Consider the following 24,045-nt stretch of genomic DNA (forward strand, 5'->3'; position numbering starts at 1 on the left):
CTGACATTAGAAAGAGAATTGTGCCGAAAAACAAATCGTATGTGGTAAGTGTGGGGACAAAGCCCCAAAAAACAGTTTCCAGGCTCTCGGCCTCACATAGAAAGGTGCTGGCTCGGGTAGTAAATGGCCATCAACTGTGATCAGATGGCCAGCAGCTGTGGTTAGTTGGCCGTCAGCTGTAACCCATAGGCCATTGGCCACTAATATAACGGCTGTGGTTACGCTAGCAGAAATGGAATGGGGGCTAGCAAGAAGATGGTGGCTGGCAAGTGCGGACTGCTGTTAGGCAGATTATGTAGATCCTGCTTCCTGTGTCTCCAGCCCAGCCGCCAGCGAGAATATATTGGTTTGACTTCCCTACCTATGGCTCCGTGGGTGTTCCTGTTTGGCCTTACCGTGTCCTGCGTTCTTGGGCGGGGAGTGGGAGCTGAGACCCTGCACGACAAATGGCTCAGCGAGCAGGGTCCCCTGCGTGACAGTAAGTGATTTAAAATTAGAAATGGCCTCTACTAAAGGCTTGGATCCATTGCTTCTCTGAGTATTAAGGGTTTGTTAAAACAGATTACTAAGACCACTCCTACAGGAGCTCTGATTCGTGGTAGATGGGTGGACCCAGATAATTTGCATTTCAAACAAGTGCCCAGGTGATGTTGATGCCAGCATTGGTCAAGGAACACAGTGGTTTGGATCAGTGCTTGCTTCTCAAACTTAGAAGTGTATATGAATCATCTAGAATCTTGTAAAATTGCAGATTCTGATCCTCGTATCTGAGATTCTGAATTTCAAGTAAGTCCCTAGGTGATGTGAATGCTGTTAGCAGGCCAAACTTTTGTTAGCAAGTGTTTAGATTAAAATTCAGTAGTTCCCACATTTCTTTCCTGTCACCTCCCCTTTCCTCTACCGTGTTTCCTTTACTTCCCAAATAAACTACGTGACTGTGGGGACAGAGTCCCAGGGAGCAGTTTCCAGGCTGTTGGCCTCATGTGGAAAGGTGCTGGCTCGGTTATTAGATGGCCGTCAGCTGTGATCACATGGCCATCCGCTGTGGCCAGGTGGCCATTCGCTGTTACCGGTTAGCCATTAGCCACTAATGTAACTGCCATGGCTACGCTAGGGGGTTGTTGGTGTGTTGGGGGGCAGAGAAGCAGACCGCGGTTTGGGAATCGTGTGGTTCCTGCTTCCTGTGTCTCCAACCCAGCTGTGAGCAAGAATATAGTGGTATCACTCCCCTATCTATGGCTCCGTTGCTGTTCCTTTTTGGCCTCACCATATCCTGCGTTCTCCTGCGGGGAGTGGGAGCTGAGACCTTGCATTACAATGACACATTACTTTTGTGTCAGTTTTTTGTGTCAGTTTGGAAGAAATCCAAACTGAGGCATATGGTATGCATAATTCAAATATGAAGTAAACAATACATGCATGAACATGTACTTAATGAGAACCTCAGTCCTTCATAGGGATCTTGTTTGTCCCTGTAAATAGTAATGTCTCATTTCACTTTTCTTCTTTATGTCCTTATTCTGAAGTCTTCCCCGAATTCTGAAAAACACCTATAAAATTTCTCATAAGATAGTCAAGTACATCAGGTAAATTATTAACTCGATTATTTCTTATGAAGATATTCCTCCTAGGGCTTGTCGTTGTCTTTCTGTAATTTGGACTGAAAGCTCTTAGGCTGGCTGCACAGCTGTTGTTCTGGAACTTCCCTTTGCCATAATTGTGGATTTTTTCTTCACTTTTCTAATATATTGGAGCTCTGACTTCTTGGGTCCCATATCTACCTCATCTTATTGGAGCGTATTCTTTAATAACTTTCTGAGAAAACGTGCTTTTAAAGTATTTTTGAGTCCTTACATGCTTGAAAATACTATGACTATCCTCACATTTGATTTAATGTTTGAATAGTTACATAGTTCTAGATTAGAATGTTTACCCTTTCAATTTTAATTTCAAAAGCACTTATTTATTCAATTCTTGCTTTCAGCACGGCTGTATTCAGTCCAGTGTCATTATGATTGACATGTTTTCATATGTAATCTGTTTATTTAGTCTGAAAGTTTTTATCCTTCTTTTTTATCCCTGATATTTTGAAATTTCGTAAGATCTGCCTTTGTGTGGATCTTTTTGTATCCCTTGGGCTTTTTGATATGGAAATTTGTATCACTCAGTTCTGGTCATTTTTCTTGTATTATTTCTTTTCTGTATTCTCCCTCTTAATTTTCCTGTTTCTCTCTTTGTGAAACTTCTATTAGGTTGTTTACAATTTTATATTGAGTGTCTTTTTGTATTAACTTTTATATATTTTTGTCTTTTATGAGTCAGTTATTACTACAATAATGCTACACAACAAACATCTCAAGAGCTCAGTGTTACAGAAAAGCAAGCATTTATTTTCTTGCCCACCAGTCTGTAGTTGGCTGGGGCTCTGCAAGGTTTGGATGGACCTGGCAGATCAGAGTCATCTGTACCATGTATTTCACATCTTCCTTGGACCAGGAGCTTCTCAAATGACAGATGTTCAAGAAAGCAATAGAAACTTGTGTGCCTCTTAAGACTTTGCTTTGGAAACAATGCACTGTCATTTCTACACACATTCTTTTGGCCTTGTATATCTAACCCAACATCAATGGAGTGAGAAAATATCCTCTACTCTATGGGGAAAAAAGAGAAAAATATTTTCTGAGAAATAAACCAATTCATCACACTTATGTTATTTTTCATTTCTGTTTGGGAGGTTTCTTCTTTCTGAAAGATTCCTTGTTGATTATTTCTTGCAGTCATAGTTTTTATTTCTAAGAACATTTCTTTGTTCTTTGTTCTTTTTTTCTAAAAGCACCATTTCCTCTTAAACAACAAAAGGTATTTTCTTATATTTACCTGAACAATTGCTTAGTCTCTCTCTTAATTTTTTTCTACTTTCTAATGTTCTCTTAGAGTTTTTTTATTTATTATGTCTCTAGCTTACATACTGACAGCTATATTTAAATGTCTAATGATACTTCATTGATTCAAGAGTGAGACACATTCATTAAATGGAGTTTGGTGAGCATGAGTAGGGATTATTGACAAATGGGTTGCGCTGTAGAATAATGGGATGGGAGACCCAGCTAGGTATCTCGTTGCTCTTCTCATGTCAATATCTATAGAGCTTTTCTCTTTGGCTGCTAAGGTTTCCCAGAAAATAATTTTCCAGTCTCCTCTCTGAGAGATATAAGCCTGGTTGCGAGGTAGAGAGCATGGAAGACTCAATTTTCAGCAGGCAGTCTTTCACCCACTCCCCCTCTTCAAGATGGCATTCAGTCCATTCATGCTTGGTATCCTCTCCAGTGTAATTTCTCCTAATAATAGACCTTATGTATTCTATAGGCATGTGGTTGAGTAGTAACCTGTTGTACAGGATTGCAGAGAGGATCCCATCAAATGATTGAATTTCAATACGAAAATAAACTCACTTTAAAGTTCAGAGTCTACCTTAGAACTCTACCATTGCCTTCAAGGAATCTCTATCTCTAGTATCTGAGTTTTTCCAGATTTACACTATGAACTATGTTGTTTCTTGTAGGCTTCTCCCTTGCAAGTGCTTAGGTATCAACATTATCATCTGTGTTATGTCAGTTACCTCTCTTTGTATGATTTCCATCTTCAAAATATTTGTAGCTATTTCTCATTTCCCATTGTCTCCTTTCTTGGTCTATTTGATCTTTTGGGTTATTAAACTTTTAAAATTCACCTGTTGTCATATTACTGGAAATTTAAGAGCAAATAGAGATAAACACATGTGTTCCATTTGCCATGTTTAACCAGAATTCAGAATTCTATTTCTAAAATTTAAATCCAATTATTTGTCAATCCTATTTAAAACCACCAGGGGCTATTCAAAAAACTCAATTTGAAGTCTACACTTTGTAAGATGTCACTTATAGGTTTTCAGCAATCGCACTTTCACTCATACGATCTCTACTGCTTATTACTGAATTGCCCTGTTTTCCTAAGATGCTGTGCTTTCTTTTAGTTTGGGTGTTTATTCTGAATTCCCCCTTTCCTCTCTCTTCCTTTGTCTAGCTTCTAGTAGTCTTCAGCTCTCAGCTTAAACATCACTAGCTCTTTCCACTTCCCCCAAGCTTAGGATGGATGCTCGTTTTTTCCCCCTTGCAATATCATCCTGTGTTGCTTTAGTCACTTTGGCACTGTATTATAATGTACATTTAGTACTATTTATCCCACTTTGCATTATGAGGACTAAGCAGGGACTTGGTCTTCTTCATTATAAGAAATACTCAGTGTCTACGAAGTGTGATCAAAAGATGTGATGAATGTTTAAAAAAAATTATAGTAAAAGACACATTGCCATTAATCCCCCTCAAATTACTCCTCCTTGCTTGGAACACACTTATCCCAACGTTCTCGCTTTCTGAAGCAGCTCTGGAAGTCCTCTTTCATGAGAATCTTTACTTCATCTTCCATCATGACAACGCTCCGTGTCACACATCGCTTCTGGAATATGGCACTTTCTGTCAAATAAAAACATTATGGCGTGTCCTCATCCACCATCACTGGATCTGGCATTGTATGACTTCTGGCTCTTCCCCAAAGTCAAAATGACCATGAAAGGTAAATGTTTTGAATCGATTCAGGACATTGAGGCAGCCATGACAGTGCAACTAAAGACACTTACAAAAGAGGACTTCCAGAACTACTGTTTTGTTCAGAAAGTGACAAAAACAATGGGGTAAGTGTGTTTGAAACAAGGGGGAGTATCCCGAGAGGGATTAATGGCAATGTGTCTTTTACTGTAATATTTCTTTTAATTTAAACATTCACTATATTTTTTGATCACAGGTACTCATTAAAAATTTGGTGAGTAAATATTGAATGAGCACTGTATTCCAGTGCCCAAGATCACATCTTAGCTTTATTCATGGACCAAATTTGTGATAGATAAAGATCATGTGATTTAGAGGAAATAGTGAGGTCAGTTTCTGACCCTGCCATTTCTCATGTGACCTTACATCACAACCTTTCCAATCGCCATTTTCTCAACTTTAAATGGAGTTAAAATATACGCTGTGTTGTCTTCACAAAGTGATATGTACATAATATTCATAAATATGCAGTACATTTTATAAATGTATAAAATATGTTTAAAAATCCGTCTTACTTTAAGAAGCTAATGAATAGCTAGTACTGTGTTCCCTGACAAGTTCTTTGCAGTGTATGTATGTGTATTTTGTAGGAATGTGTTTAAGTAATCAGCCTTTCATTTTTCTTGTGTCTATACTGATATAATATGATTAAGAACAAAAGCACAAAATGCCCCTATTATTAATATAGTTTTGAGTAATTATAAATGTATTAAATATTTTAAATGTATCAGAAAATTAAAGTTTGCAATATTTTCCCATAGGTTATATATTCCTATTTAACTATTATATGTTCATAGTTAAATAGTTCATATTTAATAGTTAGTAGTTCATATAGTATAACTATTATATTATGTTCATTTGATATAATTTTCAACAGTTAATATAGAACAGTTTGGCAAAGTATAAATGAAATTCTATCCTGTTTGGACAATTCTATTTATTGCCTTCTATTTCTATATTGTGCAGGATAATCTAATATTCATGAGATCATAGAGCCAAATACAATTATAATCTCTTCTCAGTTCATAGGAGATTGGATTTTATATAGCAGATTTCATGTGGTGACGTGAAAATTGTCTCTTTTAAGTATTTCTTTACAAATCTAGTTGGCACAATATTCCAGAGGATGTACAGTAATCAAATTTATGACTGATTCTCATTAGGGAGACCACCTCAGGGATGATGTAGATGCCTGATCACTGCACTGTATACCTGAAGCTGAAGCTGAATAATAGTGGATGTCAACTATAATTTTATATATATAAACATATATTTTTATAAATATATATTTCATATATTATATATACATTATATATATGTATTTATAAATTATATATATTTATTTATATATATAAAATTTTATATGTATATAATTTTATATATATAGTTACAAGAAGCAGAGTACAGCATTAAGAATAGAGACAGTGGAAATGTAATGACTGTGAGCCATGTCAGAGGGGTAATGGATGGGGGTCGGGGGTTTGTCATTGTGTGGGGGATATAAATGATAAATGTCTAACTATTACATTGTTTTGTGCACCTGAAACTAATAAAAAAGGAGGGAAAAAAAGTTTATGACTGACTGATTCTTATATTGAATTGAATAACTTCTTTGAATCCACCAAAGACCATTTTTGAATCAATTTATCTACTTTTTTAGCTGCAATATAATTTTCATGTCTGAACGAGTCATTGCAATGTTTATTCAATTGCCTGGAAATTTTAAAAGGGAATGGAAAGAATATTTAACAAATACCTCTCTTCTCAGAACCATTCAAGAACATAATTTGAGAAGATATGAATATTTACAAAACTTGGGATTCTCGTATTTTCGTGGGAATGTCATCATGGTTTGATGGAGACCTTTATGAGATATGGCTTGGGGCCCATTTTTGCATAGATTATGTCATGTTTTTAAACTCTTAATTTTATATGTTTTGAATATATTTTGAAATATTCAGTTGGTAAAGCATGTAGTGTCTTTTGGAAGAGCAGCTGCTTGTCTAGTTGATGTATACAGCCCTTTGAAGACATTATGTGTAGATACTAGTTCAGAGTAACTGTACATGATGTAAGTTCACTTCATTTGATCACTGGCTCTGTGGCAAATAATATTTTAAGCCCTATACGTGTACAATACATTTAACTAAATAGCCCTGTAATATGAGTACTTTAATTTCCCATATTTAACAGATGAAGGAATGGCCTTCAATGACATAGATAAAAGGTCCCAGACACAAACCCAGAACTCTGGCTGCAGAGGTCCTGCTCGTCACTTAGCAGTTCTGAGGATTCCAGGCTTCATCAGTCAGCTGCTTAAAGACTGAGAGTAGACGATTCTGTCTTTATTATCCAAGGGTAACAATTTGTGGATTGGAACTGTTTGGCCGCAAGGGGGCAAGCTTTCCAAATTCAATCCTGCTGAACAATGACAGAAAACGTGCTGGAACTCCTAAGTAATTTACCAAGGACTTTTTTTTATATAGCCAAAGATCACGAAGTCTCAGCAGTGAATTGTTCAATGTATGTGGTTATGGCATTTTGAGGCACAGAAAATATCAAAAGCTTTCAAGATTTGTGACACATTATTTAAATGTGTGTTAATGGTTGAAGGATTACATATCACAAAATACCTTAGTCAAAATTTCCAGAATCTGACCCTTTAAAAACAAAACTACGAGGCCAGAACCAACATATTTGTCATAATTGGGCAGAGATGCTCTGAAAAGAAACTGGGTCAATATTTTTTTTTTTCCTTTCTTCTATCAATTGTGCATTAAAATATTTGTGGAGGGCTGAATGCAACCAGTATTGTTCTCACTTTTATTAGGGTGGTGGCCAGGTAAGTCTAAGTTAAACGTCATTAACAAACCACCCTCAAATTTCCGTGGCTTTTACTGAGAAAAGGTTTAATTTTTGCTCACATGAAATTTGATGAAGGTCTGGGCCATCCTCGAGGCAGCTGTCTACCATGTGATGCTTTGGAATCCAGGCTGAAACTGTAGTCAGTGAAGCAGGACAAGAGAGGACTTGCACCAGCCATTAAATGCTTTGGGCTTGAAGTAACACATGTGACTTCTATTTACAAGACATTTGTCAAAACGAGTCATGAAAGCCTGTCTACATATATGAGGGTTAGGATAGCATAAGCCTACTGTTTGCCTTAAAGGAGACAACCCCAGAAGTTTCTCCTATTTTTAGATTACTGTTTCTAGAAGACTAGACAGAGAGTAAACACTTTTCTATTATGAAAGACAAAGCATGATTCCAATAGTTACAAGTACATTAATATTATGGCCTCTACGTATTAAAAAGCTGAAACAGACAATTGCCTACTAGCAAATATATTAAGGAAAGTGTTTTACTTAATATGTTTTTGAGTTTGAACTAGGATTTTTCAATCTTGGCACTATTGACAATTTAAGCTGGGTGATTTTTTTTGTTGTAGAGGGCTTTCTGGTGCGTTGTATGATGTTTAGCAGTATCCCTGGTCCCTACCCATTAGATGCCAGTAGCTAACACCCCTCACCCACTCAGACGTGAAAGCTAACATGCCTCCAGTCAGTGCCAAATGTTACCCCAAGGGCAAAATTTTCCTAGGTTGAGAACTACTGGTTTGAACTATTCCCCCATATCATTTTCAACACCCAAACTTGGAATTAACATAGTAACATATACATGCATATAGACTTTACATCATACAAAGCACTTTACATGGTATCATCTCAATAAAATAATTGGAAGAGGAAGCTACTGTTATATTTAACACATAAGGCAACAAGTTGAAAAAGGCAAAATGCTTTGTCCATATCACAGGTGCGTAAATGTCAGGGAGACAACTCAATCTAAGTCCTCTCACTCCAGATTCATAAATATTCATAAGTGTTGATTGAGTACCTCCTATGTGACAGGCACTGTGCTAGTTATAGAGGATACAAAGATGAAAGATCCGGCTTCTGCTCTCAGAAGACTCAGTCTGCTGGATGAAAGAGGCAAATTAACATAAAATCTCTTTGGAGGTAATTAGGTGCTCTGATAGAAGGGCTTATAGGGCGTCAGAGGGAGGGACTTCACCCACAGAGAAGCAGTAGAAACACAATAGGAAGGAAGGAATAATAGGGAGCAATGGAACAAAACAAATGTTGAATTTTATTTGATGAACTGAAAAATATGAACTGAAATATAGAGAACTGCAGAGCAGATCAAGAGGAAAGAAAAGAATGGTATTCTAGCTGTGAGAGGGAAACATGCTGCAGAGCCCTAAACATGCAGGCAGGAGTTATCTGCATAGTTGCAAGAGATAGAAACACCCCTCACTTCGTAGGTGTTCTATAATATTGATTCAAATGAATCTCATTGAACTCAAAGGAGAAATTCTATAGAAAATCATTAAACAACATTTGTTTAAAAAACTCAAACCGGATGTCTCTGGAGCAGAAAAAAGGGAATGAGTCAGAATAGGTTTAAAGAAGGGCATCTTTTATATATATAACAAGCAAAATAATTTCTGAAAGTGCAGCCTGCCGGAAGCTCACTGGGCAGTTTGTTTATCCAAGGTTTGAGCTTTGGTCACTTGGAACAAACTTGTTTTGCCTTTTGATTTGGTTATGTCTTCATAGTTAAATTTCTCAATTATTTTTCAGTGTCAGAAAGATTTTTCAAACATGTGGAGATTCCTTAGCATAAGTATTATTCTCATCCACGTATGATTTAATAATGTAGCCAATTAAAAGACAACCCGCTCCGTAAAGCATGCTCGTTGGGCTTTGTTCTTTAAACTCCTCATACTGCAGATTGTTATTGAGTAAAACATGTTTTAAATTCCTTGTTTGGAAACCGGAGAGGGTGCAAAGACTGTTTCCTCAAACAGAAGCATGCAGGCCTCAGTGTTCTTTACTCTTCAATATGAATCACTTCAGCCTTTACTCACGACAAGCTGTTCCTTCACAACTCGCAAATAGTGATTCATCTCTTTTCTGTCCCTCTATCATCTCCCCACCTCAGGCTCACGCTATCCTCTAGGCACATCCTGCTTGTCACCTACTGTGAAATCTTACTTTTTTTTATAGTGTCCTGATTAAACCCTTACTTTTATATCCAACTTGTCCTGATCCGAGGTGTCAAAATTAGTCCTTGATTTCTGTTCTTGGCAGTTAGAGCATTCCTGGTGTTAGCTGTGGGCAGTAATTCCACCCTGTGATTCACCCCCTCCCCAATTTCTCCACTTGGCCCTGCAAACAACATATCCTATTAGGAGGAACAGCACCGGCAAACTCGATATGACAAATCTGGCAAGAGTAAAACTGGAAAAAATCTATGTGGGCAGGAGGGGCAGTTTAAAGAGAAGTGGAGAGTTCGGGGAATAAGAGGGGAGAACGTTTCAGGTTCTCTGTGGCTTGGGTCACGGAGGAGGTAGAAGTATATAGCACAAGAGGGACAGCTTCCTCTGGGTCGAATCTCCCTTGGTGCTTGGTTCCCCAGGAGACAGGTTCGCTTACACCCAGAGAGGGAAACCTTGGTCTCTAGGGAGTAGGAAAGAAGTCGCTACAGCTCACAGATGTGAGGACTGGAAAACTGCAATCTCTAACAAGAGGAAACATGGGAAGAGAGGAGAAGAAGTAGCATCAGGAGCAGAAAAAAAGGTGAAGGGGATGAAGAGGTACAAACTTCCAGACATAAAATAAGTCACAGTAATGTGATGGACAGCCCAGGGAATATAGTCAACTGTATTGCAATAATTTTGTATAGTGACAGAAGGTTACTAGACTTATTGTGGTGATCACTTACTTCATAAGGTACTGAAATGTCGAATCACTATGTCGTACACCTGAAACTCATATAATAGTGAATGTCAACTAAAATTTAAAAATAAATACAATTTTAAAAGGAACCCTGGGAAGGCAAAGGGGGCTCAGTGAGCAATGACTTCTCTGGTGTAACCAGGCCTTAGAGTCTGACACGTTTATTATGTCCTAGTTAGGCGCAGAGCTCGGGGCAGAAATCTGTGCTCTGCCACTGTGCTATGTTGGAAATTTTACTTATACTCTTTAAGTCTCTTTAGGTCTATCCCATAGAAGTGTCTGTGAACATCTAATGAAATAAAACATGTTGAGCAATTGCACAATGCCTGGCGCAGAGAATTGCTTAATCAATGATGAGTTCCTCCTGTCTCTCAAAATGATGGGGGCAGATGGCTGTGGGGTGGTGTAGGACAGCTTGAATAGTGGATTAAAGCACAGACTTACAGTCAGATCAAATTAGATTCAAATTGAGCTTAGTTTAAATCTAGACTAGATTCAGACCTTCCCCGTTTCACATGTGCTATCTTGATCATGCTAGGTAACTTTATGACCCTCGATTTTCTCATTTTTAAACGAGATTTAATAAAATATATCTCAAAGAGGTCTTCTAAGGATATATGTAAGGATTAGGCATACTGTATGTGTAGCTTTTAGCATAGCTCCTGGCACAGACTAAGTCCAGTAAATTCCAGCCCGTGTTATCAGGACTCCAGCAGTTATGTAGGCTTTCTGTCCTTGACTGAGCTTTCTCAGGCTGCTTATCTATGAAACAATGTAGTTCCACAAAAGTATATTGCATTTTTACTATGGGCAAGGCACTGGGCTAGACGCTGAAGGGATTCAAAGAAGAATAACATATAATGCCTGTCTTCAAAGTGTTCACAGTCTGATGGGGTAAGCAGACATGTACATATTAGCAGGAAAAAGTCCAGTTACAAAATGGGGGAAGAGGTGTTGATTCTTATTATAGAGATCCACAGGTCCCCAGAAGGCTGAATCTTGAAGGATGAATAGCATTTCAAAGTCAGAGAATTGACGGAAGGCTGACTGCCTTAGGGAGTTGGAATGGCTGTGCAGAAATACTAGATATGATAATGCCTGATGTCTTAGGGGGTTATCTAATTTGGAGCTTGTGTGAATGTGGGGTGTGTGTGTGTGTTGCAGCTTGCTATAAATAATACATACATGATTATTGTTTTTGGCTTTTCCTTTTTAAATGATGGAAACTATTTCTTATTCAATTATATATTTCACACAATCCCTCATAAATTCTCGCACCAGGTAAGCTTCAGTGAAATTCATTAAATTGAAGATTTTTTTTCATTAGATTTTAATTTCCCAAATATCCCAAAGTTTACTGCATTTTTTGTATGACATATTTATTTTTTAACACCATTCCAATTAAAATGTTTAGGTGTTGCTGCTGACAGTGTTTTAGAAATAATAATAGCATAAATTTTTAAATTTTCATAGCAATTTGCTTTAAATAATTCAGCCTTCATATCAGGTTCTATAAAACTGACAAGTTAGCCACCACTTAGGCTTTTGATTCAGGCTGTTCATTATGAGGTTTCTTTCTGCCAAGGAATAGTATCAAAGGAAAGACTCTTCTGCCTCTGAGTGAAATGACCTGAAGGGAGACATCTGTAGAAGAGGTCATTTTCTCACATAGGAAGCAGCTGATCCAGAAATGCATGAGTTTCACATCATATGAATTCAGCTGGACTATTCAGTTCTGACCTACATCATAAGGAAGAAGAAGAAGAGAGAGGAAGAATAGAGAGAAGGAGGAGAAGGGTACAATAATGCTTTTCTTGGTGCTATACAGGCAAGAACACACTTCAGAATTAGGGGTATTGCCGGAGGGACCCAATTCTCAAATGCAGTTGACATCAATTTTGTTTCAGTTAAGAACATAAGCAAGTAAGAAAAGAATTATGAGATCCACAGGATTCTTAATTTAATGTTCACTTTGTATTACTCATGGGATATTATATTGTCAGCTGACCTGGAATTCTGTCTAGCTTGCTCTAAAATCATTGCTTTTTCCTCACTACTGGACTGTGCCTTTGATTCTATGCTCTCCTTCAGCTATCACCTTATTTCTTTTCTTCACCCATTTACAGAAAAATAATTTACAAAAACTCTCTATACTCAATTCTTCCACTGTACTTCTCCCATGCTCTGTTGTAAGGTTAACAGTAATCTTCCTATGATAAGTCAACTGGTCAACTCTGAGCTCTCACTTCACTGGACCTCTCCGTGTGTACATGGAGGAGCCTTCCTTGTGGACACATTCTCTACTCTTCCTACTGGGCCATCACTCTCAGCTTCTCCTTCTTCTTTCATTGTTCTTTCTCAAACATCTGTTGTGATTCACCATCATCCTTGTTACCACGATATGGTGGTGTTCCTCAGGGATCCTGGTTTTCTTCTTTATCTGCATTACTCTCTAGGTGAAATCTTCCCATCTTATGGTCTTATGTATTGTCTGTATTTTATTGGCTCTCAAATGTTCACCTCTGACTTGCACTCTGAACTCCAGACTTCTGTATCCACCTACCTACTTCCCATGGCCAAAACCAAACCCTCAATTCCCTCCCCAGAATTTGTTCTTCCAAAGTTTTCACCATCTCGTGTCGTCTCCACCTTTCTGATGTTCAGGTCCCAAATTTCGAAGCCATCTCTAACTCCATTCTCTTTCTCACTCTCCACATCACATCCACCAGCCATTACCTTTACTCAATATTTTTAAAATGCTTAGTAAGTGCCTTTCATGTCTCTGTAACTGTTCTGGAAGCAGCAGATATAGAAGAGAATAAAGAAGACAAAAGCCCTGTCCTCTAATTCTGGTGACTTTAAAATGTTCAAGCCACCTTTCATCTCCTACACATTACCACCACTACCACCCTAGATAAAACCACCCAAGTCTCCTTGAATTATTGCAACAGCCCCATGCTTCCACCTTTGTCTCCTATAGTCTCTTCTCTCTATACCAAAGTGATTATTTAAAAATGAAAATCAGATGCCTTTTCTCTGCTCACAACCCTCCAATGGCCCCTCATTTCACTCAGAGCAAAATCCATAGTCTTTAGCAAAACCCACGAGACTCTGTATGATCTGGGTCCTGCTATTGCACTGACATCCCCTCTAGCAACCCCTCTCCTCAGACTTTGCTCCAGTCCCATTAACCGTCTTGCTCTTCCCCCAAACACTATAGGCAGCCCACAACATATGACCTTAGTTCTTGCTGGTCAGCGTATCTCTACACTTCAGATCCTCCTTAAAATATTGCCTTATTGAGGAGGGCTTCCCTGATCTTTAATGTAAAATAGCATTCATGCCTTTATCATCCTCTCTTCCTCTTCATGTTTTATGTCTGTAGGTCTGTATGCACTTCTTGGCAATCTCTTCCATCTAGAATGTTCGCCTTTGAAAGTTAAAACTTTGTTGTTCTCACTGCTTGTACCTCTATCGCCTAGGGCAGTACCTGTAAAATATTATGCACTGAATAAATATTTATGTAATTATCTTCAATCCTAGATTTCCATACTTTGTTACTTTGCAAATGCATTAGAAAGTCCCTTTTGATCACGGGTCAGCATCTGTGGCCAGCTCACACTAGAGAAGTGTGCCATTTATGGATCAGGAACAGGGGAATTCAGCTTCCCTGTGACCTCATTAACATTCTGTTCTATCCAAGTCCACTGTAAACTTTCAAGTCTAAAATTAAGTAGCCCGTCTCTTTGTTGTGACTAGTTTTCCGCCTCTGTTAAACTATTAAACAGAGAGCCTCCTGTAAATATGCAGTTACAAAGCCCCTGGAAGGTGGGACAAGTGATTAGCATTCAGTGGTCTATGGCCCTCGATGTCAAATGAATCACCTTGAAATTGAACATGTGGATAGACAATACAGTCAGATGAACTATGTATACGGAAAATAAATGCGTGCACTCTGATCCTTAGGTAGTCAACTATGTAAGACACTGTTTCAATCTATCATGAAGGCTGGAGCAGTTGAGAAATTATGGCTAAAAAGAGTCCGTATGCAGGAACTCTCAGAACTAAATAACTTGGGGGCCTTGAAAGGAATAGTTTAAATAAAAGACAGGATATCCAGGCAACATCTAGAGCACTGGTCTCTTCCTTAGATACCACTCCCTGACTCCCTGCCACTGAAGCTCCAGCCAAGCAGAATGTTTTTCATTCTGCGTGTTCTTAGCTCTGAACTTTCACACATACTTTCATAGCCTGGTCTGTTCTTGCCCCGTAAATCATACACTGCAAATTCTGTTATTCACTAAGATATAGCTAGAAAATAATAGGTTTTAGAACTTCATTTCTAGTTTTTGTACTTCTCTTGGTAATATCTAGGTATTACAAAATTTTTAATTCCAGAACTGAGTGAGTGTTCACTAACTGTTTCTCAAATATCTTGGAAATCATCTCTCCCTTTTTTTTTTTCTTGATAGGCTGATGTGTTTCTTTTTCTTTTTTTAACTACAATTTTGCTTTGCATTATTATTCTGCTTTGTATTATTATTATTGACCAAATCCTGCTGTGTGTTGTTATTATTATTATTTTTTTTTATCATTACTAGATTTTTTTCAACACTTACATATCTGTCTGACCTTATTGTTAGATGCTTATTGACTCTGTCCCTGGAAAATAGTGCTTTAAAGACAAGGACTGTCAATTCATTTTTGTAAACACCTAATCCTAGGCGTTTCACCCTTGTAAGTGCTACCTGTGGGCGAGACTATCTTGCATGCTTATGGATCTTGATGAGACAGGAATTTCAGGATATTAAATAAAAACCAACGGCTTATCCTTTCTTTTTATCCCCCATTAACTACAATGCTACATAGTCCACAGCAGGTGCTTGCAATGTTTTCAACCCACTACTGCAGGAAACGTCTTCAGTGCTCATATCCTCGGGTACCTCACGGTGGGTACGGTGGGTGCTGTCTTGGAAAAATCAGCGTTGTTTTGTCCTCAGTCTGTAGCCAAACCCCACAGGGGAAGCCCACTAGTAGCAGTTCCAGTAGGGAGAGGGTGTTCTAGTCACTTCCATTTACATTCCCCTGGATAGAATCTGGGCCTCCCTGGTAGCATCCAATTATAATTTCCTATTGCCTTGTTTCATCTACAAAGGGACAAGCCTTTCCCTAAGATTTATAGAAATATACAATGCCAGCAAGCATGATTTCTCAATAAAACTCTTCAAACAGCTTAGCAGACATTCCTTTTTCTTGCTTATATTTGCAGATAGGTAGTCTAGCTCCAGGAAAGGGCATGCAGACAGTACTTGTTAGTTAACCTTTTGCATTCCTCTGAGAAGGGAAATTATTCCCTGGCCTGTGGGGGGGGGGAGGGGGGGCCTTAGGTCTCATATAGGGATTTCCCACAGGAGCTCTCTAATACGGCACTTGATAAATATTGATATAATTAAATTATTAATCTTTTCATGCCCTTGCTCACTGGGCTTCTCAGCTTACCACAGTACACAGCTCAGGTGCTTAAAAAGATATTTGTTAAATAAAATTGAATCTGCCTCTTCCAAAGAGCTGCTGAAATTAATGCCTGAAATTTGTGTTTTCTCTGTCTGATTTTTTGGGAGAGAGTGCAGGATCTATTTTTCACAATTGATCATATATTCTGCCTTAATTTCAGCCCAAGCAAAAAATAACCCATTCATTCCCTTCCAGATCTAGTTCCCCTAGAAGCCAATGCCATGTCTCAGGGCATCTACCCCTCCCCTGCAGAGCCACGTTTTCTTGCCAAACTATCTAGATACATTTTTGTACTTTCAACCTTTCAATTTTGTTCTGGTTCCCCACAGCTGATACAACTACTATATGAACCTAGACTCCAAATTTTAATGTGGTCTGGAGATCAGGTGAAACAAGCAACTCTTATCTCATAGACCATAATTCTAGGGAGAGCTGGGTTATTTTTAAATGGAAAAAAAATCTCAGCAGATTCACCATTAGACAGAATTTGATATCATTGCTTTGGACAAATGCTCCGGATTGGGTCAGTGTTTGCTTCTCTCCCCACCTCCCTACCCTCCCATTACCAGAATTCCTGAGAATGTCATACTTGGCTCTGTAGAAAACAGTCATTCCCCCAAAGCTTAACTTTTAATATAGTGCTACCTGAACCTGTTTCTACCTTTAATTCTACTGTTGAAATGAGACTGTTGAGGTGACTAGATACAGATGAGGCTATCGAATTCTGTCAGTGATTTATTGCTCTCTGATGATCTTTGAAACTCACCTGACGCTTTGAGAGAAGAGAATGCCATTTATCCCTTCCCAGTAGATCATGGATTTAAAAATCAATCTTCATTGTTTGGGGAAATGTGGGTCTCTCCCTGTCTATAAATAGCAATAATAATAACAATTTTGGACAGGTGGTTCACGGAGTACCACTTGAAGTGGAAGAGAGAGAAGATTTCCTACAATTATGTCAAATTTAAATCTTAATACAGTATAAAAATGAATAACAAATTCTTGCAGGATTTCTGGAACAGCTGCCACAATAATTAGAGTAGATTTTTTGTTATAAAGTTTTAAGGCCTAGATGGCAATTGATTTATGGAGTGGGGGTGGGAGGCATTTATTTTTCTGTTTTAAAATCTGAACACACCTGCTTTCAAAGTCAATATTCACTTAGGTGGAAAAGACTGCTTTTTTTCTATACTTTTCTGAGCTATCAAAATTAGATGAGCTCTAGGAAGATTATTTTAACTTGCAAAGTCATCTGAATTACATAACTTCAAACATCACTTGATACAATATCACCTGAATTAGTTCCGCTGGAAAAATGTAGGAATTGACATCAAGACACCTCCAGCTTGAAGCTCTAACATCTCATGCCAATTGCTCAGATAATCTCATCCATTTTAATTGATTTGGATTATGCCAAATTAACGGTTAGGGCTCTTTATTTAGGGCTTCAGTTAGAATTACCCACAAGGAACATAAGGGACATACTACAGTTTTGAATTGTCTCAAGGTGCTGAAAAGCTGAGACCAGTATTTCATAGCACTTTGCTAAGAACTAGACTGGGAATATTTAGTGTTCCTGCTTCACCAAAGGTGTGAAACAAAGACCTGGGACAAACTTTTTTGTTTGTTTTTTTGTGGCACTGACATCATTAAACTTCAAATCAGAACTACAATGTTTGCAATTTATCTGCTTTTCCTATTTATAAGTATAATTGTGCTTTAATCAATATGGTCTTGGACAGTACCTCTTAAATATGATTTTTCTGTTTTAAGAATCATTTTGTATTGTTCTTGCTTAATTTTAAACTATCTAAGGGCATCTCTCAGAGAATGTTTTCAATAGTTTGAATGTTTCTGAAACCCATTCATTTTGTCTGTAGTAGGAACAGACAAAATAGGAGACAACTGGATGGGAGACAAGTGTTTCTTATACCAAAAATAAGACCTAGTCAGACAATCAGCTCTAATACGTCTTTTGGAACAAAAATTAATATAAGACCTAGTATTATATTATATTATATTATATTATATTATATTATATTATGTTATATTATACTATATTATATTATAGACCTGGTCTTATATTATAGTAAAATGAGACCAGGTCTTATATTAATTTTTGCTCCAAAAGACGCATTGGAGCTGATTGTCCAGCTAGGTCTTATTTTCGGGGAAACACGGTATCAGCTCTTGCAGTCGTTTTTGATCTCTCTCCCTCACTGATTTTTCTCTTTCAAATCTCAGCTGCAAACATTCCCCTCCCTCTCCTACAGCTCTGTTCAGGGTATTACTCATTATTTGTCTCAGGAGTCACATTATTTTTAGTAGCTCAGTCAGGGGGTTAGGGATATAGTTTGAACAAAAGCTACAATTCAAATAAGGAAAATCCTCAGTCTCTCAGGCTCCCAGGCTTCTGCAGCAGAGAGGCAGGTGAGAAGGAAGATAGTACTAGTCTCACTGTCATTTGTGACATGTGGCCAGGTGGCTTCTGAATCTTCCATATTACTGGACCCCGGATGTCTCTCCTCGTAAGAGTGTTCTGGAACAGGCCCCTCAACTCCTTTTCCTTAGGGAAGGCTGACTTACGCCTCTGCCCTTGATGTATCTCCAGAGGAGTAAAATCTTCAGTGCAGAGGATTTCCTCCCACAACTGCCCTCCAGAGATGCTAGGAGGCTGCCAGAATAATAGATTTGCTTTCTAAACAGCAACTTATGTCATAGAACCAGCAGAATCTTCTTCTTCTTCTTGCCTTTTCTTTTCCTCTGGCAACCTATTACAACCTACTCCAGGGATTTCCCTCAAGTCTTCTATGTAAGAAAATGGATAGCAAGTGGAGCAGAGGCAGTGTAAGGATGATGGAGAGGGGATGAGCAAGGGGACTACTGTTTAGTTCTTCAGGGAAGATAAATACACGATCTACAGCTAGAACGTAGAGACCCCCCAACCTTCTGATGTGCAGTGACTATCATGTCTGTTGGGAAGAAGACTGTTATGAATTAAATTTCCATTATGTTGAAATCTTAGCCCGCAATATTATTATGTGGTTGTGGCTTTGGGAAGCATTCAGGTCATGAGGGCAGAGTCCTCATGAATGGGATTAGTGCCCTTATAAAAGGGACCCCAGAGAGCTCTCTCACCCACCTCCACCATGTGAGGGCACAGGGAGAAGACACAAAATCTGCCAGCACCTTGATCTTGGACCTCCCAGCCTCCAGAATAGTGAGCAATAAGAGCTCTTCTTCATAAGCCACCCAGTTTATGACATTGCTATAGCAGTCTGAAGGAACTAAGATAAAAACAAGTTTAAGTCCTACAGAATCTCAGTATTATTCCAAGAGCTATTGTATTGTTTGATACTCACCTGGCAGGGTATAAAGTCTCTCTCTCCCTTTCCCTCTGCCTCTGTCTGTACAAACACATGCACACACACAGACACACACACACACACACACACACACGCTTCCTAAAACAGGACTTTCTACTTTGAAACTCTTGTCTTTAATGGTGAACCCCTTAAGGGCAAGATGCAATCAACTTTCTTCAGCATTGTCCCTGTTTATGTGTTTAAGACACACCTCCTTCAGGAGTCTTTTCATTTGTTGAATTACATCACATTTTTCTGCAGCCGAAATCTAGCCATGGTTTTGCAGTCTGGCCACATGAAAATTTTAATGTAGAGTAAGATTCTCCTCCTCCTACCCCACTTGTATTGCTTAGACCATAGAAATGACAGTTATACAACCCAAAGTAGGCTTTGAGTAAAGAATATGGGGTCAATATGTCATCAGAACTTACCATGGGCTATAAATAAAAAACAGTAAAGTGTTAAGATGCTCATTCCACTTCAAATTCTGGTTAAATTCTGGTTTCTGGTTAAAAAAAATACATAGTTTTGTAATTTAAAAAAATTTAGTTTTTCTACTTCTATATAAATAATCAAATACAGCTATTCAGTTTAGTAGATGAGCTAAAGGAAAGTATGCAATTTTGAAGATATGTCGACAATTACCCACCTTTTTAATAACCTAATTAAGGTGTATCTAGCATCTAAATGTGCTAGATTCTTTTAAATAACCTAATTAAGGTGTATCTAGCATTTAGATGTGCCCCTCACCATTTTCTAGCATGTTGTTTTTCTTCTAATTACTAGATTGAATCATTAGTTTCTCCTCGTCCTTTATTTCTTTCTCTATAGATCTGTTTGCAAAGAAATAATGGATGATCATACAATCATTTCTCTTGCTAATTATTTCAATAGAAAATGGAAAAATGTGTTCATTAAAAAAAAGAAGACTGATTACCCTCTCCTACAACATGTTAAATGTTGAGGCCAATTATATCTAGACAATATATGTGGGCATGGAAATTGACAAGTAGTAACATTGGAGAATTGTTGTTTTTTTTTTTTTAAGTATAGCTCATAAATTAGACTGTTGTATTTCAAATTTAAAATATCTCAAATTGTGAATATATGGGCATGTGTGCACACACGTGCATTTTCAAAAGAGCTGAGCAATATTTATTCTGTTCAGTCTCCTTTTCACTGAAAGATTAGCATGGTATAGATTTTTAGGGGACACAATGATCATTCTGACCATTAATTTGTTTAATCTATACCCACTAGTAATGCTATAAACATATATCTAGCATTTTAAACTTATATCTAGCATTAAGTTTGCATATCAATGTTTGCCATTTTTAACGAAATATAAATCAATTCTTGATATACAAACATTTATCCAGTGTTTTTTCTGTCACAGGTACACTGTTTTGCAAGTGAAAAATGATTAAAGGAATTGGGAATGCCCAGCTTATATTGGAGAAGACTGATGCAGACCTCTATAATATTATTCACATATTTGAAAAACTCACTGTGGGTGAGATTCCCTTTACACAGCGTAGCACCAGAGGCAATAATATCCATTTTTATTCAATAGACATTTATTGAAAACCTCCAACGTGGCTGCCACAGACATTTCTCTGCTCTCAAAAAGCGAACTGGATATTGAAACTCAAATGGGTCAAAGTTTTAGGGAAGACAGTTTCAGTCCAACACAAAGACTGATTCCCTCACAATGAGAAGCATCCACAAACGTAGCAAGGTGTCTTATGTACTCTCATCACTAAGTTTAGCTGTGACAGTCCAGGATGGTGTGCGGTGCAGGTAGAGTCCAGGGCAATGGACTTAGTAGCCGTTTAATGCTAGACCTGAGTGCGTGAAAAAAACGTCATCACGTGCAAACATCTGGCTATAGCTTGTAGCAGAAAAGCAAGTGGGCACTGGGAGCGATGGCAGGGGAAACCCAGAAGCTGAGTCAGCAGGAAAGCTAGAGGTGAGTCACAGGAAGCGTGTCAGTAATTCAGGAAGTGTATATTGAAGGTTGTTGGTGAATATTGCTATCTACCTTGGAAGCCTGTGGGAGATGCCTTTCTGGCATGATATAAAAAGACCTGAACAGTCAGTCCTTGCTTGACAAAGGACCATGAAAATGCCAACATTAATAGGGTAGCCATATTTAGCAAATAAAAATATCTGTCCCACAGTTAAATTTGAATTTCAGATATTTTTCATAGTTCTATGTGTTATGTATTTCTTTTTAAGAAGTTTTCTTTCTATGCAGCCAGATAGTTAGTTGATAATGATGATTCCAGATGTATTGAAAAGGAAGATTACAGGAAAATGATCTCATGTTGAATAAATGAATAAAAAGCAGACTCTGAGGTCCTAGAAAAAGAAAAGAAATCTCATATGCCATTGTATTTACTGGCCTGGAATTTAGGAGGAAGTTGTGCCCTCAAGATACATGTTTGATAACTATAATATCAACATGTAAATAGCAATTGGAAGTCAGAGGAAGAGAATGTCCAAAAAAGCTGGCAAAATGAAACAGGCTTTAGGACAAAGCCCTGTGGACATCAACAATCATAATGGAGACTAAACTGAGATTCTGGAAAGTTAATCAGTTGTGTGATATTTAACATGTGTTTCATCTACTCTAGAGGGGCCTCTGTTTTATAATTTATAAATAGGTGAATTCAATATAAGATTGTAACACAGTGCCTGATGCAGGTAGGTAGTCAGTAAATTGAACATTATAGTCTGTATGTAGTCATTTTCTTACCTCTCCCTGCTCTATGAACAAAGTTGTTTGTTTTACCCCGCAGTGGTTTTTACCATTTTTGTTTTGATTGTGCCCATGTGAAACCGAGGCACAGGGGCTCTCTCTTTCCAGAAAAGAATGCATATGGAGAATGCAAAACAAAAATGTGCATGCAATTGCAAGGAGCTTGTGGATCCTCCAATCCCATCCATGACTCCATCTCTACAGCATTATCTGAAGAAGGGAGACATCCAGATCGTGTGTATTATTTTCACTGGAGTTCTGGGGACCTCTAGCTTAAAGTTATTCTAGCTTTGCAGATGGTAGCATAGCCCCTGAATTCTTACAATGAAGACGGAGGTACTGTTGTTCTAGTTGGACATATATTGGGTAAGAATAGGCACAGAGCAGAAAGGTTCCACCTTTTCTTTTCCAACTGCCCCATGTGGGATCCAAACAAATGACTTACAGGCTTTAGACCTTCCAGGATCATCTATAATGTGACTTCAGTGTTTGGGGCCCCACAGAAGTCCACTATTCATCCAATTTGAAAATCTAGTGGCTTTCTCTTCCCTGCTTTTCTTTCTCTCCCCATTTCTCTTGTACCCTTTTACCTTTTTACTACAGAATTCTCTGGTTCTTTCTTTTAACTGAACACAATATGAAAGAGAAATGTAATTTAGGTTTTCTGTTATCTTTACTGAATATGTTTTATACTCCCTATTTGGAATTTTAGTCTCACCTTTATATCCTTCCTCCTTCCTCCCTAAAAAGGAATGCTCTCATTTTGAGTTAATTTTTGTATATGGTGACAGATAGCAATCTAGTTTCATTCTTTTGCATATGCTTTCCAATTTTCCCAGCACCATTTATTGAAGAGGCTGTCTTTTCTCCACTATATGTTTTTGGCTCCTTCGTTGCCCATATGTGAGTTGCCCATATGTGAGTTTATTTCTGGGCTCTCAATTCTGTTCTTTTGGTCGGTGTGTTTGTTTTTCTGCCATACTGTTTTGGTTATTATAACTTCATAGTAGAACTTGAAGTCAGGGAGTATAATACCTCTGGCTCTGTTCTTTTTTCCTCAGGATTACTTTGGCTATTCTGGGTCTTTTGTCTTTCAATACAAATTTGATGATTTTTTTGTTGTTCTATTTTCTTGAAAAATGCCGTTGGGATTTTGATGCAGATTGTATTAACTCTCTAGATTTCTTTGGATAACTTGGCCATTTTAACTATGTTGATTCTGCCAATCCATAAACACAGAATATCTTTCCATTTCTTTGTGTTTTCTTCAACTACTTTCAATCATGTCTTATGGTTTTCAATGTAGAGATCCTTCACATCTACTGTTAAGTTTATTCCTAGGCATTTTGTTCTGTTCCAATTGCAAGTGGAATTTTTTTTTAATTGCTTCTTCTGAGATGTAAGTGTTAGTATATAGGAACACAAGGGACTTTTGTACGTTGATTTTCTACCCTCCCACTTTACCGTATTATTTATTGTTGCTAATATTTTTTGGTGAAGTTGTTCGGGTTTTCTATATAAAGAATTATTTCATCTTTCAAAAGTGACAGTGTTAGTTCCTCATTCCCAATTTGGATGCCTTTTATTTTTTTCTCTTACTTGATTGCTTTGGCTAGGATTTCCATTACTATGTTGAATGACAGTGAATGACAGTGGTAAGACGGGACGTCTTTGTCCTTTTCTTGATCTTAAAGGAAAAACTTTCAGTTTTTCACCATTGAGTATGATATTAGCTGAGGATTTGTCATATATGGCCTTTGTTATGTTAAGGTACTTTCCTTCTCTACCCATTTTGGGTGTTTTAATCATAAATAGATGTTGTTTCTTATTAAATGTTTTTTCTGCATCTATTGATATGATCATATGATTTTTATTCTTCATTTTGTTATCATGGCATAGCATATTGATTGATTTGCATATTTTGAACCGTCCTTGCACCCCTGGAATGAACCCCACTTGAT

This window comes from Rhinolophus hipposideros (genome assembly GCF_964194185.1).
Source record: "Rhinolophus hipposideros genome assembly, chromosome: 3".
Taxonomy (NCBI): domain Eukaryota; kingdom Metazoa; phylum Chordata; class Mammalia; order Chiroptera; family Rhinolophidae; genus Rhinolophus; species Rhinolophus hipposideros.